At 41.9% G+C, this 15,288-nt stretch overlaps 1 long non-coding RNA gene across 1 annotated transcript; it reads right to left on the reverse strand.

The window, feature by feature from the left end:
* Positions 1-1,787: 1,787 nt before the first annotated feature.
* Positions 1,788-14,249, reverse strand: LOC118724093. Its single transcript, XR_006742036.1, has 3 exons — positions 13,959-14,249; positions 13,509-13,510; positions 1,788-1,800 (listed from the first exon to the last, which is right to left on the reverse strand). It is a non-coding gene; the product is annotated as an uncharacterized LOC118724093 (long non-coding RNA).
* Between the last annotated feature and the right edge of the window lie 1,039 nt (positions 14,250-15,288).

Genomic DNA, 15,288 nt, shown 5'->3' on the forward strand with positions numbered 1-15,288 from the left:
TTACACACTAAGTGACCGAGTTAAGAAACCTTTTTTAAAAAATATGAAGCACCTGAACATACTAGCTTTTAGTGATTATCCTCTTTCATGATGCTTGGACTCTTGCTTAAATGTTTTCCCCATATCCTCTACCCCTACTTCTGGTATTAGTTACCTATTACTGTATAACAGAATTTAGCAGCTTGAAACAACTATCACATATCTGAGGGGCAGAAATCCAGGGGCAGGATAGTGTGATGTCTCAGGAGCCCTTGGAGTAGTGCAGTTATGATGTTACCTGGGCTGAGACATTTGTGTGCTGGACAGCTGAAGACCTGCTTTTAAGCTCACACAGGGCTATAGACAGGTGCTTCGTTCCTCACTGTGTGGACCTGCCCTCGGAGCTCTATCATAACATGGTGATAGCTTCCTTCAAATGAGTGTTACAAAGGAGAGAAAGTGATGACACAACCTTTGATGACATAGACCCTTCAGCCACAGACTGCTACTTTTGCCTTATCCCATTTGTTGGAAGTGAGTCATTAAGTCCAGCCTATACTCAATTGGAGGGACTTAACACAAGGGCATGAATTCCAGGAGTTAGAGATCATTGAAGGCCATCTTAAAATTAGACCTGAAAGATCCTCCTCCTAACTGGTGGGCAGAGTTATGACTTTACTGGCATCTGCTGAACCATCCATCAGCTCGTGCCAAATGCCCTGGGGCTCAACCCAACCCATTCCTGTTCCCTCAAAAGGCCATCTCCACCCCTCCATTGCCACTGTTCTCTCCATCTCTTGGTCTGCGGAGACAGCCGGTTGGGTCCCTCTTTCTCCTCCTCCCCTTCCTTTAATCCTAGTTTCTCTGCCTCCTTAATGAACCTCGCTCATTACTGCAGAATAAGCCTCCTCCTTAACATGTCTTGGTCTCCAACTCCAGTTTCCTGTGCCTCGAATCTTACATCTGGTGCCTTGAAACCTGGGTGGGTGCATATTCTAAGCTCGGTAGTGTCAGTGGTGAGTGCCAGCCCGTGCTAATTCCTAAAGGTTTTTCTGGCATCTCTGTCCATAAACAACGGCCCGTGTAAGATTGCCTTCTGGGCATAGCCCTCTGGGCCTCTCCATGAGACATTCCTGTTTCCCTCGGTTCTCCAGCCTTTTGGCCTCATCCCGGACCCCAGGGGGTAGGGGAGACACCCCCTACTGTCCCTGGGGTTACCCCTTGCAGCATTGGATCAAGGACTGGGACGCTGGTCCTTGTCCTTTTGCTACCCGGCCCCAGAAATTGGAATGGACAACCACCAAAGATACCTCTAGGATGTCTCCTCACCAATCTGGCTACTTCTGTAACGTGGCATGGCCTCAGTGGGTCCGAATGACCCAAACGCTGGACTTAACATCCTCACTGACCTCAGTAATTTCTGCTGGAAATTTGAGAGGTGGCCCGAGGTCCCATATGTCCAGGCTTTTTTTTTTTTTCTATCAGCGCTCCTGCCCCTCCCGCTGCTCTTTCTGTTCCACAGCCCAGGTTAAAGAGAAACCCCCTCAAACTGGTCCTCAGCCCCTTTGTCTCTGACTCTTTGGACCCAGCTGCTCTCTCATTTTCTTTTTTTAAATTTTTTAATTAAAAAAAATTTTTTTATTGATTTTTTACAGAGAGGAAGGGAGACAGAGAGAGAGAGCTAGAAAAGTCGATGAGAGAGAAACATCGACCAGCTGCCTCCTGCACACTCCCTACCAGGGATGTGCCCGCAACCAATGTACATGCCCCTGACCGGAATCGAACCTGGGACCTTTCAGTCCGCAGACCGACGCTCTACCGCTGAGCCAAACGGGTTTCGGCATGCTCTCTCATTTTCACCCCTCGCATTCCCTCCACCACCTGCTTTTTGCTCTCTCTCTTCCTCCTTCGCCACAGCTGCCCCTTTCCTGGCCGCCCCTTCCCTGTGGCCGCCACTGCTGCGGGAGCCACCATCGCCGCCTCGGGCCACCGCACCGCGCAAGAGCCACCCGCCCACCAGCCGCTCCAAACGGCTAAGTGACATTTCTGTTTTGTGTTGTGAGCAGCCGCCATGTTGGCCACATGGCCTGCCGTTCCCATGGGGGCCGCCATCTTGAAGTGACAAGTCCCACCCCTCTCTGACCACGTGGCCTGCCGTTCCCATGGGGGCCGCCATCTTGGCCCAGTAAGTTAGGCCCCCACAGGCCCAGCCTGGTGTGACCACCCGCCACCGCCCTTCTCCTCCAGCCCATGGCCCACTACCTGGTCCTCTACTCCCTCCCCGAATGCCTTCTCAGACCCAGGTCCGAGACCCGAACAAGGCATTTAAGGTTTTAATGCCTGAGAGGAGCAGCCTTTGTCAGAAGGTGAGTCTGCAAGCTCAAGCCTTGGTAGCAGCTCTGAGGCCCACAGCAGCCATGCATGGTCCAAAGGGGACTGTGCGTGGTGGGGGTGCGACGAGAGGATGAACGCCACCTGGAGGATGCTTCAAATGTGGACATGAAGGCCACTGGGCAAAGCAGTGCCCCAGCCCCTGGCTCCAACCAAGCCCTGCCTGGCCACTGGAAAAGTGAATGCCCCTGGAAAAGTGACGGGCCCTCTGTATCTCAGCATAGAGGGGCCGCCCTTCCAGGTCATGACCCGCTGCTGGCCATGCTGGAACTGGCTGAAGACTGCAGATGCCAGGACTCGACGGCCCCCATCACCCTCGCTGAGCCAGGGTAATACTCAGGGTAGCAGGTAAACAGGTCTCCTTTCTGTTCCATCCGGGGGCTACCTCCTCTGTCCTGCCCTCCTTTTTCCGGGCCATTTTTCCCTTCTACGACCTCGGTCATGGGAATTGACTGGAAAAAAAAAACCCAAAAAAACAACTGTTCTGGCCTTCTCACCCACCCTTTCCCCCACTCCACCCTTTCTAGAGAACAACTTTCTTGCTGGCACACGCTTATCAGAAACTTAGATCTTTATCTCTAGGAAAAAAAGTGTCAGTTTTTAAAAAAAATATATATTTTATTGATTTTTGTACAGAGGGGAAGGGAGAGAGATAGAAAGTTAGAAACATCAATGAGAGAGAGTCATCGATCAGCTGCCTCTTGCACACCCCCTTCTGGGGATATGCCCGCAACCAAGGTACATGCCCTTGACCAGAATCGAACCCGGGGCCCTTCAGTCCCCAAGCCGACGCTCTATCCATTGAGCCAAACCGGTCCCGGCAAAAGTGTCAGTTTTGAATTCAAGCAGTTAGAGGCCTGTTCCTCCCTCCCCCTGCCTTTTCTAAATATTTTAAATAGCATTTAATATCGAAAGATTAATTGCTAGACATGTTCAGAAATATTTAAAGGAAGAAGGAAGGAAGGAAGGAAGGAAGGAAGGAAGGAAGGAAGGAAGGAAGGAAGGAAGGAAGGGAAAGAAAGAAAGAAAGAAAGAAAGAAAGAAAGAAAGAAAGAAAGAGAGAGAAAAGAAGAAAGAAGAAAAGAAAGAAAGAAAGAAGAAGAAAGAAAGAAAGAAAGAGAAAGAAAGAAAGAAAGAAAGAAAGAAAGAAAGAAAGAAAGAAGAAAGAAAGAAAGAAAGTTCTGAAGTTACCTGTTGACAATTGTAAGAGGACCCACTCACCTGGACGGTCCTGTCCCGGGGTTCAGAGACAGTCCTCCTCCGTTTGGCAGGTCTTCCCCGGAGACCTCCGACAATGCTCCTTAGGACCCAGCACTCTTCTCCAGGAGGTAGATCTCCTTCTCTGCAGCCCCTCCCTGGACACGTCTCCCTACTCACCCTCCTCTCCTGGCTTCTTATCTTTCATTCCTGCCCTTCCTCAGGCAACGGCTCTGGGAACATGCTGACAGGTTTCTGCCCAGGCCAGGACCAGCCGACCAAGACTCCCGAGGACCAGCCCTCCATTCGGGGGCCTTGGTCTTCCTCAAGAACCTTACCCCCAGGTTATATTTCAGCTCCAGGCCCAGAAAAGCAGCAAAATCAGACAAGTTACACAGTGGCAGCCTAAGGACCAGCTTTTCCTTCCCAAGTGACTCAACAGGATTGCTCTCAAGACTTCACCATCCAGTCCCTTGGGGAAACCATGCTGCTGCACCGTCATTCAGCATGGAAAACACCCCCTGTTTTTTGCTCACCCCATGGCTCCTCCCATCATTAGGCCCACTGGGGTAAAGAACAAAAATTCCTTTAATTTTGTTCTTTACCCCCTTTCTCATGCTCTGTTTCGATAGTCTTTTGCAGAACAGAATGCAGGTGTTTATCAGCCAGAGGTGGGAGAGATCTATCTGGCCCTGAATTCATAACCTAGCACCAGAATCCTTTAGACCCTGGGTAGACGCCCCTAACGACGCCCCCTCTCATCAGGAAGTAGCTATGGAAAATGAACCTTCAGCCCCCGACCTTGCCAGGACTCTCAATTTTTCTTTTCTTTTATAATATTACCAAAAGCCTAGAATGATAGATCCTCCCTTCCCACAACTGATGAATGGAGTATGACGTAAACTGCGCTTGTGGCCTGGACATTCCTGAGCACCTAACCAGGCACCTTATATGGACTGTACATTGAACCACCATCAGCACCTGCCAAATACCCTAAGCCCCCGATTCCTAAGTACCTAAGTGCCTAATCATGTGCCTTATATGAAACCAATCAGCGTGTGCCGAGTACCCTAAGCCCCATCCCTTCCCATTCCTCCCCTCAAAAGGCGTATTCACTCCTGCACGTGTGCTCTCTTCCTTTGGGAGGCAACCCAGTAGGAGCCTTCTCTATATAAAGCCTGTAGTCCTGGTTTTCGGCCCACTGTCTCATCTTTCACCTTCCCATTTTCATTTTCCTGTGGCAAAATAAACAAAGTGTATAATTCAGTGGCAGTAAGTACATTCACAATGCTGTGTAACTATCACAATTTCCAGAACTTTTTCATTATCTTGAAATAACTCCTTATTTATCTGTAAGCCCCAGCTTTTAATAGCCCTAATTCTATTCTCTGCCCCTGAATTTGCCTATTCTAGATGCCTTATACAAGTAGAATCATAAAATATTTTCCATTTTGTGTCTGACTTCTTTCTGGGCTGTCTGCTGTCCTTCTGTCAGCACCACACTATTTTGACTATGGTAGCTTTGTAACAAGTTTTGAAATGAAATGTGAGTCTTCCAAATTTGTTCTTTTTAAGGATTGTTTTGGCTATGTGGGGGGTCCCTTGAGAGTCCATATAGATTTTACTATGGGTTTTTCTACTTTAACAAAAAAACACCATTGGGATTCTGATAGGGATTGCCTTGAATCTGTGGATCAATCTGTATAAAATTGTCTTTTATTTTATTTTTTTAATATTCACCCAAAGGTATGCTTTTATTGGTTTTAGACAGGAAAAGAGAGGGCGGGGGAGAGAGAAAGATGGATTGGCTGCCTCCCGCACTCACCCTGATTGGGGATCCAACACACAACCTGGATGTGTGCCCAAATGTGGGCTCGAACTCACGATCCCTTAAATTTGGAAGACTCACATTTCATTTAAAAACTTATTGGTGAACAGGATGATACTTTGACCAAAGAACCACACCAGCTAGGCCTAGAATTGTCATCTTAATATTTCGTTCCAACCTATAAGCATGAGGGGTCTATTTATTTACATCTTTAATTTCTTTCAGCAGCAATTTGTAGTTTTTAGTCTACAAATCTTTCTCCACCTTGGTTGAATTTATTCTTAAGTATTTTTTTGTTTGATGTATTGTGAATGGAGTTTTTTTTTTTTTTAATATATTTTTATTTATTTTAGTGAAAGGAAGGGAGAGGGAGTGAGATAGAAACAAAAATGATGACAGAGAATCATTGTTCAGCTGCTTCTACGTGCCCTCTTATGGGGATTGAGCCCCAAAACCTGGGCATGTGCCCTGACCAGGAATTGAACTAAGACTTCCTGGTTCATAGCTCAATGCTCAAGCACTGAGCCATACAGGCTGGGCTGGAATTGTTTTGTTAATTTCCATTTTAGATTGTTCATTGCTAGTAAGTAGCAAATGCAATTGATTTTTACGTGTTGATTTTGTGTCCTGGAACTTTGTTGAATTCATTTATTAGCTCTGATAGTTTCTTTTTGGTGTGTGTGTGAAATCTTTAAGGTTTTCTATGTATAAGATCACATTATCTGCAAATAGATAATTTTCTTCCTTTTCTATTTGGATGCTTTTAATTTTTTTTTTTTGCCTAATTGCTCTATCTAGAACACCTAATACTATGTTTAATAGAAGTGGTGAAAGCAGACATTCTGTCTGTTTTTATTTTCTGCTCTTAGAGGGAAAGCTTTTGGCTTTTCACCACTGAGTCTGGTATTAGCTATATGTTTTAAATAAATTTGACCAAGGTGGAGAAAGACTTGTACACTAAAAACTGCAAAACACTGCTGAAAGAAATTATAGGAGACATAAATAAATAGACCTCTCATATTCATAGCTTGGTTTTTCATATGTGGTCTATTTATCATGTTGAAGAAGTATTTTTTATCATTATAGAGTATTGAATTTTGTCAAATGCTATTATTTATTTAATTGAAATATATTTGACATATAACATTTATATATCATATAATATGCTGTTGAATTTGGGTTGCTAGGTTTTTGTTGAGTTTTTTTTTTTTTTTTCCATCAATAGTCATAAGGGATATTAGTCTGTAGTTTGTCAAGTTTTTCTGTTTGTAGTGTCTTTGGTCTTGATATTGGAATACTCCTGGCCTCATAGAATTAGTTAGAAAGTATTCTCTTTGCTTTGATTATTGGAAGAGTTTGAGAAAAAATGGTGTTAATTATTCTTTGTTTGGTAGAACTAATTAGTGAAGCCATCTGGTCTTAGGCTTTTCTTTGTTGGGAGGTTTTTGCTTATTGACGTACTTTCCTTACAAATGATAAGGCTATCCAGATTGTCTTCCTAAGTTGCTTCTGATGGATTCTGTGTTTCTAAGAATTTGTTCATCAAAGCTATTTAATTTGATGGCACATACTTGTTTATAGTAATCTCTTAACGTTTTTTTATTTCTGTACAACAGGTAGAAATTACTTATTTTTATTTTCTATTTGAGTCTTTTATGTTAGTCAATCTAACTAAAGTTTTGTCAATTTTGTTCTTTCTGCTTACCGTTTTCTTTTATCATTTATTATGATTATCTTATTATTATTATTATTTAATTAAAAAGGTTCTTTCAACATTTGTGTGGAGGACTGACTGACTTTCAATAGTTGGCAGTGACGGAGCTGCCCTCAGCTGCCCCACCCAGAAGCAGGCCGTCTAGGAATGGCTTCGCGCCAGGTTCCCTGTGGCAGGAACAAGTGCGGCCTGCCCAGTGAGGGCGGCTCCCTTTCCAGCTGCAGCCTGTTTCCAGGGACCAGTGGCTCTGCACCAGACCAATCCAGAGTTCTCGACCTTAAAGCCAGAACTTCAGTTTGGCAAGCTTTAAGGGAAGGTGTTTAGCTCCAATGACAATGATTACTATTTGCCCTGGCCTGACACTGACACTCGGCAAGAAACTGGACTTACCAGAATGTCAGGCACAGCTTCTGCCTTTGAAAAACTCCAGACACCTGAACAGAGTATTTCAAGCAGCATATGGCTAAGTTTTTTTTTTTTTTTTTTTAATTTTTTATTTTATTTTATTTTATTTATTTATTTTTTTTACAGAGAGCTAGGGGAATATGAAGGGTTCATTTAGCTCAACGTGGAGGGCGAAGTGTGCTCCTGTTCTAAATGACACCAGAACAGAACTCGGAGAGATGTGAGCTGTGGGGAGGGGAAATTATTGGAAAGCATTCTAGGCAGAAGGAACGGCACAAGGATAGATTGGAGGCTAAGTAATGAGTGTAATGTGTAATACTTTCCGAGGAAATTCACCCAGTTAAATGAGGAGCTAAACAGCATAATTTGGGTAATTCATGTTTTGAGAAAACCATGCCTAAGGCACCGTGGGAACCCTTCAGAACTTCATAGGAAGACACAGGAAAATCCTGTCACAGGAAGTTCTTGTGCTAATTAATTTTGGGTGACTGGAAAGTAGCTGGGTGGAGACAGTCATTTCCTGCAGGATAAAGGGCTGGTGGAAAGCATAGGGAATGAGAGAGAGTGACTTTTTTTATGAGGAACTACTGACAAGTTCATTATGACTGCTGTGGACATTGCTTAGGGTAGGGGGCTGCACAATGGAGAGGAGGGGTTTCGGTGAGAGTTGTGTCATAAAAGGCCTGTATGATCTGGGTTCCTAAAGGGGTTGAACTATGTTGAAGGTGATGAGGACTGCCAATGAGATGGTGACATAATCAGAATGGCCCTACTGTGTATAGGGACTGAGTACTCTTTAAAAAAAAAAAAAATCAATTCTGTTATCAGTTTTTAAAAAATATATTTTTTTATTGATTTCAGAGAGGAAGGAAGGAGAGAGAGATAGAAACATCAATGATGAGAGGGAATTATTGATCAGCCGCTTCTTGCATGCCCCTTACTGGGGATTGTGCCTGCAATCCGAGCATGTACCCTTGATGAATATTGAACCCGGGACCCTTCAATCTGTAGGCTGATGTTCTATCCACTGAGCTAAACTGGCTAGGGCATGACTGCTCTTTATTTACCCTTATAATAATAAATATTTTAAAATATGGAAAAAAATTTTAATTAAAAAACATTAAAAATTTTAAATTATAAAATGAATTCATGTTCATTATGGAAAACTGAAAAATGCCTAAAGAACAAAAGAAAAAAAAATCCTCAGGCTCATTACCTAAAGGATCTGTTTATTAACATTTTGTGTATATTTTCTAAATATATTTATATATATTTTAAAAGCCAGTCTCCAATTGTATAGGTGTTTTGAAATAAAATTTAGCAATTTGTATTTTGAAATTCATATTTTATAACATAGCTACTTTTTAATTGAACACTTAATTGAAAAACTTGAACACTGCAATAATAAATTTCTTAGACTTTTAGAAACTGGATCAAAGAATATACATATTTTAAGTTATTTTGCTATGTGTTGCTGATTACTTTTGAAAAGGAGTGTATCAGTTGTGCTATTGGTATTTTGTAAGGTTCATTCTTACAATCTTAGCAAATCATTTTTACATAGCGTTAGTGAGGGGCTGTGAGAGCCCTCCAGTGGCCAAGCTAATTTCTGCAAAAATATTGTCAGTGAAATTAAAAAGGAATTGTATCTAGTTGCTAAATCTTAATGGCAAAAAGAGGGGAGTGACTAGAAATACCTTATTCTGTAGTTAGAGAAGAGATACCAGTTGTTTTCCTTTCAAATTCTTGTTCATCTGCTACCAGATTATAAAATGTCTTGAATTCCACTGCTGTGTAACAGGAAGAATAAGATTGTGTTGGTTTCAAACAGGTTTACAAACAATGGATTAATTATTTTTTGGTATAAAAGCTAATATTTATTGAGACTTACTATGTGTTAGGCCCTTGTCCAAATATTTTGCATATAACAATGCATTCAATTCACATGGCTATTATGAAATAATTGTTATTTTTTAATAGCAATTTATTGGCAGGAAATAGAATATTAGTTACTAAACAGAGTTACTGGATTGAAAGGTTAAATAACTTGCCCACGGTAACGCAAGTAGTAAGTAGTGGAGCCAGGATTCCAACCCAGTGCACTCACACCCTGCTCTAATTCTCCCTTGGATCTTGGTGTCCAAGAATGTTCTCATTCAGGATAACTTCATAAAGAAGAATTTTTATTTACGTAAGAAACAAGCAAATAAAAGAAAACAGTTGGTAAGATGGAGACATAGGCTGCTAGCCACTTTTTAATGGAGCAGTATAGTGTTAATAACATAATTGATGATTTTATAGTTTGTATTGAATGAATAACAAGAGGACACGATAGTTTGGATCACTTTGTAATTCATACATTTTTAGTAAAAGACAAAGTTAGACAAAATTGCTCTGTATTTTGATGTTATAGGTAGCTGAATGGAAGCAGCTGCTCTTAATTTATAATTTAATGGTATGGCTTTCTAATTAATTTTCTTATTTTTCCTTTTAGTACTTACATACTTTATTACTTTTATGTTTTTAGAAAATGTGATCTCCAGTTTAAGCTAAAAATAAGGATTTTTACTGTTCCCCGAAAAGTATAACCTCATAGGTTGAATTAGACATGATTTCTAGCGTGTTCTGAAAGTTCTGGTAGAGAAACAGATAAATAACTGGTTGTTTGAAGGCAGAAGAGAGAAAACATTCTGGAAAAGACTCAAACCTAACATTCCAGGTACAAGGTTTATATTATTTTGCTTTATCTCCAAGCTGAAGGAGGGGAAATTTGGAATAAAATGCTTTCTAAAGGAATGGTATTATAATTGCACCATGAAGGCCAATAAATGGGACCCCAAAAATGCATTTTCCCATTTAGCAGCTGAATTTGAAATTCCAGATGGAAGTAAGTTGTGAAGGTGCCGCTGCTCTTCTCTTGATGGAGATCCTACGATGGAGGCCAGCATCTCCAGGAGATCAGACTTTTCGGCTTGAGACCGGAGCACCACACATCCTTCTGTTGAAGATGGTGCCACCATACCCCGGGCAACAGGTGGGTACCTGAGACCACCAAGGACCTGTAGTCTGTCTGTCTCGTCCATCCCTGGACCAGTTCTAATCCTCACCTCCTGATTCATTCTACCCCTTGTCCTCATTTGCTGTGAATTGAATATTTGTGTCTCCTCCCAAATTCCTATTTGAAACCCAATCTTCAATGTAGTGGTGTTAGGAGGTGTAGGACTTTTGGGAGGTGATTCGGCCTTGAGGATGGAGTCCTCAAGAATGAGATTAGTGCCTTTATAAAAGGAACTCCAGAGAACTCCCTGTCCCTTCCACCACGTAAGGACACAGAAAGAAGGGTGTTTTTTTATTTTTAAATTTTTATTTTTTATTTTAAAGAAGGTTTTTGTCAATGAATCAGGAGGAGGACTCTCACCAGACACTGAATCTGCCAGTTGATGCCTTGATCTTAGGACTTTCAGCCTCCCAAACTCAGAGAAATAAGTTTCTGTTGTCTCTAAACCACCGTTTTATGGTATTCTATTATTGCAGCCAAAACCAACTGAGAGAGTAACCTGGAGAAACTTGGAGGCTCGCAAATTCAACCTCTCTTTTTGAACCCTTCCAGTCAGCTCCATTGAGCAGATGTGTATCGGGAGCTTTTATGTTTTCTAGATACTGTGCCACACTCATGTTTCAGTGATCAGGAAAACAGACAAACCCCCAAGACTCACAGGGCATTTCATTTTTTAGATCTGTGTTTGATACCTTTGCACATGCTATGAACTTGTACTACAGTATTTCTAAAAATGTGTGTGTGTGTGTGTGTGTGTGATTATCAAATATTAAATTCACCAGAGGAATTTATCCTTCAAGTGGGGAATCTTTTTCAAAGCACTTTCCTTTTCAACGAGTAAGCTGACCTAAATAATTTCATACATGTCCTCTGTTTTCATATGTTTGGTTTCCTAAAGAGATGCATCTTTTTTAATATATGAAGAAAGGAATGCACATTTTATTTGGGTCTAATAATTGCACATGTGGGATGTGGGAAGTTGCCATTGATATTGTTTCTTTTACACAGAAAATGATTTCCCAGCCATGCAATGATATAAGACAACCACTAGTAGTCACTGTGAGCCCGCTCCTTTGCCCCAAGCTTTGCTTTCAACGTGGGCTTGCCATGCTTAGGCGAACACATTTGCCTTTGCGATAAGTCACACATTAGTTTTACTGACTGTTTTTAGATAATTTTTAGGCAAATGGGAGAATATCTAATCAGGTGTTTTCCTTTGTTTAGTATACACCTGGGGTTTAGAGCATTGACTGGCTCTCTAAGCCTCCCCTTTAAATATCTTCAAATAAGAATAAGGTTAAGGAATTTATGCTCAAGCCATAGGAAAGATGCTTACATTTTTTTTTTTTTCATAATGGAAAGACTAGGGAACCTAAAGTCGGAAGACCTAGTGTCATGTCTCAGGTATATCTGACTAGTCCTGTTACATGCTGTAGAAATGTGAAGACAAGAGAGAAAATGACAGGAAAGACCTTTTTTCTGAAAATTCTGGCCACTGAGAGACTGACTTACAACTAGCAGAGTATTTGGGATGGTGGTAGACATGGAATGTCAGTTGGTTAAACTCTGCTATGTGGGAGGCCAGATTCTAATCACATGGAGGGCTTGGGAAGTAGAGGCACAGCCAAGGACTGTGGGTGACTCTAGGGAAAGTCTCTCAGCTAAGATAGCTTGAGGGACTTCCCCACTATACACAGAACCTTGCCAAAGGGACCGCATGCTTGCCACCACACGGTCTCCTGTGTGTAGCAGAGGATTCTCATGGCCTCTGTCTGCTATTGGTTCCCAGTTCTGTATGCTTCCCTGACTGCCCCACTTACTTTTCAATGGCCGTTCTCTCTCTCTACTTATGGCTAATTCATTGAAAAGGTTATGCTTTGCTGGTCTCCTTGGAGTGACCATTTACATATCTGTGCTGGGATCATTTAGACATTCATTTTATGGTTTCTCTCCCATTAATAGGTAATTATTTTTGCTTTAGCCTCTATCAAAGGCAACTCATATTTTCAATTGCTCTATATTGTTTATGAATAATACTAACTGTGGCTAGTAATTAATTAATATATTTCTATTGATTTCAGAGAGTAAGGGAGAGGGAGAGGGAAAGGGAGAGAGAAATAGAATTAGCAATGAGAGAGAATCATTGATCGACTGCCTCTTATATGTCCCTCTCTTGGGATCAAGCCTGCAACCCTATCATGTGCCCTTGACTGAAATCAAACCCAGGACTTTTTAGTCCACAGGCACTATCCATTGGACAAAGTGGGCTATTTATTAGTGTCCATCAATGTTGGGTACTGTGCTGTGCAGTTTGTGTAAATTATCTCATTTAAATCTCACAATAACACTGTAGGGGCATCTGCTATCCCCACTGTATATAGATGAAGAACCTGAGAGTTGCAAAGGTTAAGGGACAGCCCAAGTGATGAAGTCAGAATATGAACTCAGGAGGTTCCATTCCAAGATCGTAGCCACTTGATAGATAAATCTTTCTGCCATTCAGTACCTGAGTCCTGAAGTCTGGCTTTATTATTATTATTTTTATGTTTCAGAGAGAGGAAGGGAGAAGGACACACAGAGAAACATTGATGAAAGAGAGGAATATTATCAATTGGCTGCCTCCTGCATGCCCCCTACTGGGGATCGGGCTGGCAACACGGGCATGTGACCTGATGGAGAATTGACTCTGAGATCTCTTGGTTCCTGGGTTGATGCTCAACCACTGAGCCACACTGGCTGGGCTGAAGTCTGGCTTTACAAATACCTCTGTGTGTGTGTGACCTGTGGGTGATCTGGGCGTTGTTGAATTCTTACTGGTTGGATTGTTTGTTTGTTTTAATAGGCTTTATTTTTCAAAGTAATTTTACATTTACAGAAAAATTAAGATAGTATACAGAGCTGTCACATACTTGGCATCAGTTTTACCAATTACTAACATCTTACAGTGATATGGTGTATCTGCTACATTTAATAAACCAATATTAATACATTATCATGAACTAAAAATCTATATTTGCATTCCAACTGCAATTACATAAACAGTCAAAACAAAACTATTTATTTTGCTAGAAACTACAAACTCAAACATGTTGAAAATACATCAGAGTAATTGCCTATGCAGCTATGAGATAGGAAGTAAGAAATGTGTCTAAAAGGGAATAAACAAGTAAATGAAATGAGAGCTGATAGCTGGTTACAAACTGAAAAGTACAATGAACTAATTCAGTTTATAAAAAAAGGAAGAGGTTGAAATGAGGATGATTTTAAGGCAAGGGACTGTCATACTCATTTAGCTGTTATGTCCCGCAGGAAAAGGGAATGACATTTAGTTATGAATTATTAGCATCTTAGTGGGCATGTCCATTTCCTCCATCTTCTCCCTCCACCCCCATGCTGCTTTATCTTTAATTAATTAAGCACAAGACTCTCCTAATCATGTCATGTAAGCTCATTTCACCAACTGTTTGGCTGCCAGTCTCTTGTCTCTCTCTGCAGCAATGGTGAGGTTAATACCCTTTCCACGGGGAAGGGAAATTCATGGTTTGTTGCCTTTGCTGATAACAAAAATGTTGGAGAGCCGGGTAGCAAAGCTATTGCCAATGGCATATTTGATATGAACTAGGCCAAAAGAACCAGGGTGTTTCTCTCGCTGGTGATTACACCAATTCTTCCCAGATCGGCACCTCAGTGATCACACCCAGGTTACTGGTGTCAAACTTGATGAAATTGGTAATTTTGCCAGATTCCAAATCAATCTGAATGGTGGTATTCACCTTGATGAGGGGATCAGGGTAGCGGATGGTGTGAGCACCCTGGGTCACCAGATGAGGAGTTCCCTTTGTGCCCACAAAAATCTTCCTCACTTTGCACTGCTTGTACGTGGCCTCCTCAGGTGTGATACGATAAATAGCAAAATGACCGTTGGGCCGAAACTGGTTTGGCTCAGTGGTAGAGCATCGGTCTGTGGACTGAAAGGTCCCAGGTTCGATTCCAGTCAAGGGCATGTACATTGGTTGCGGGCACATCGCCGATGGGGGTGTGCAAGAGGCAGCTGGTCGATGTTTCTCTCTCATTGACGTTTCTAGCTCTCTATCCCTCTCTACTCCTCTCTGTAAAAAATCAATAAAATATATATATATTTTTAAAATGACCCTTGGTGTCATAGACCAGATGGAAATTCTCTCCTGTCTTATAAATGCTGATGACATCCATAAGACAAGCAGGTTACATCGGTTCAGGCCTTGTCACCAATCTTAATGAACCGCTGCATGCAGATATTCTTTACTTCATCTCCTGTTCGGGCATACTTATGTCTGTTTCTTAGGAAAATGATGAGAGGGAGACATTCTCTCAGCTCTGGGAGTGGGGAGGAGGGAAGGTAGATGGACTAAGAAGCAAATACACTGGCCAGTTTATCCAACAGCCAATGCTTTGGAGCTGCTACACGCTTCAGATGCTTCTTGGGACCATGAGCCATGGCTGCACTAGGCATGAAAAGAGGAATCTCTTCTTGCTGGTAAAAACGAAATGAAGTTTATGAAAAGAAAGTTGTCACCCACTGTGCCTTGGTCTCTGATGCAATGGTGTCTCACACAACGGTGTCTGCCGCCCTCACTGGTTGAGTTTTTATCATTAGAATGTTAAATGCTAATGGAGTGACAAGAGTGCAGATTTTATAACTGCCCTTTCAGTGAAATGATGTTGCTTGGGTCTTAT

Source organism: Pipistrellus kuhlii, unplaced genomic scaffold, assembly GCF_014108245.1.
Source record: "Pipistrellus kuhlii isolate mPipKuh1 unplaced genomic scaffold, mPipKuh1.p scaffold_m20_p_2, whole genome shotgun sequence".
Taxonomy (NCBI): Eukaryota; Metazoa; Chordata; class Mammalia; order Chiroptera; family Vespertilionidae; genus Pipistrellus; species Pipistrellus kuhlii.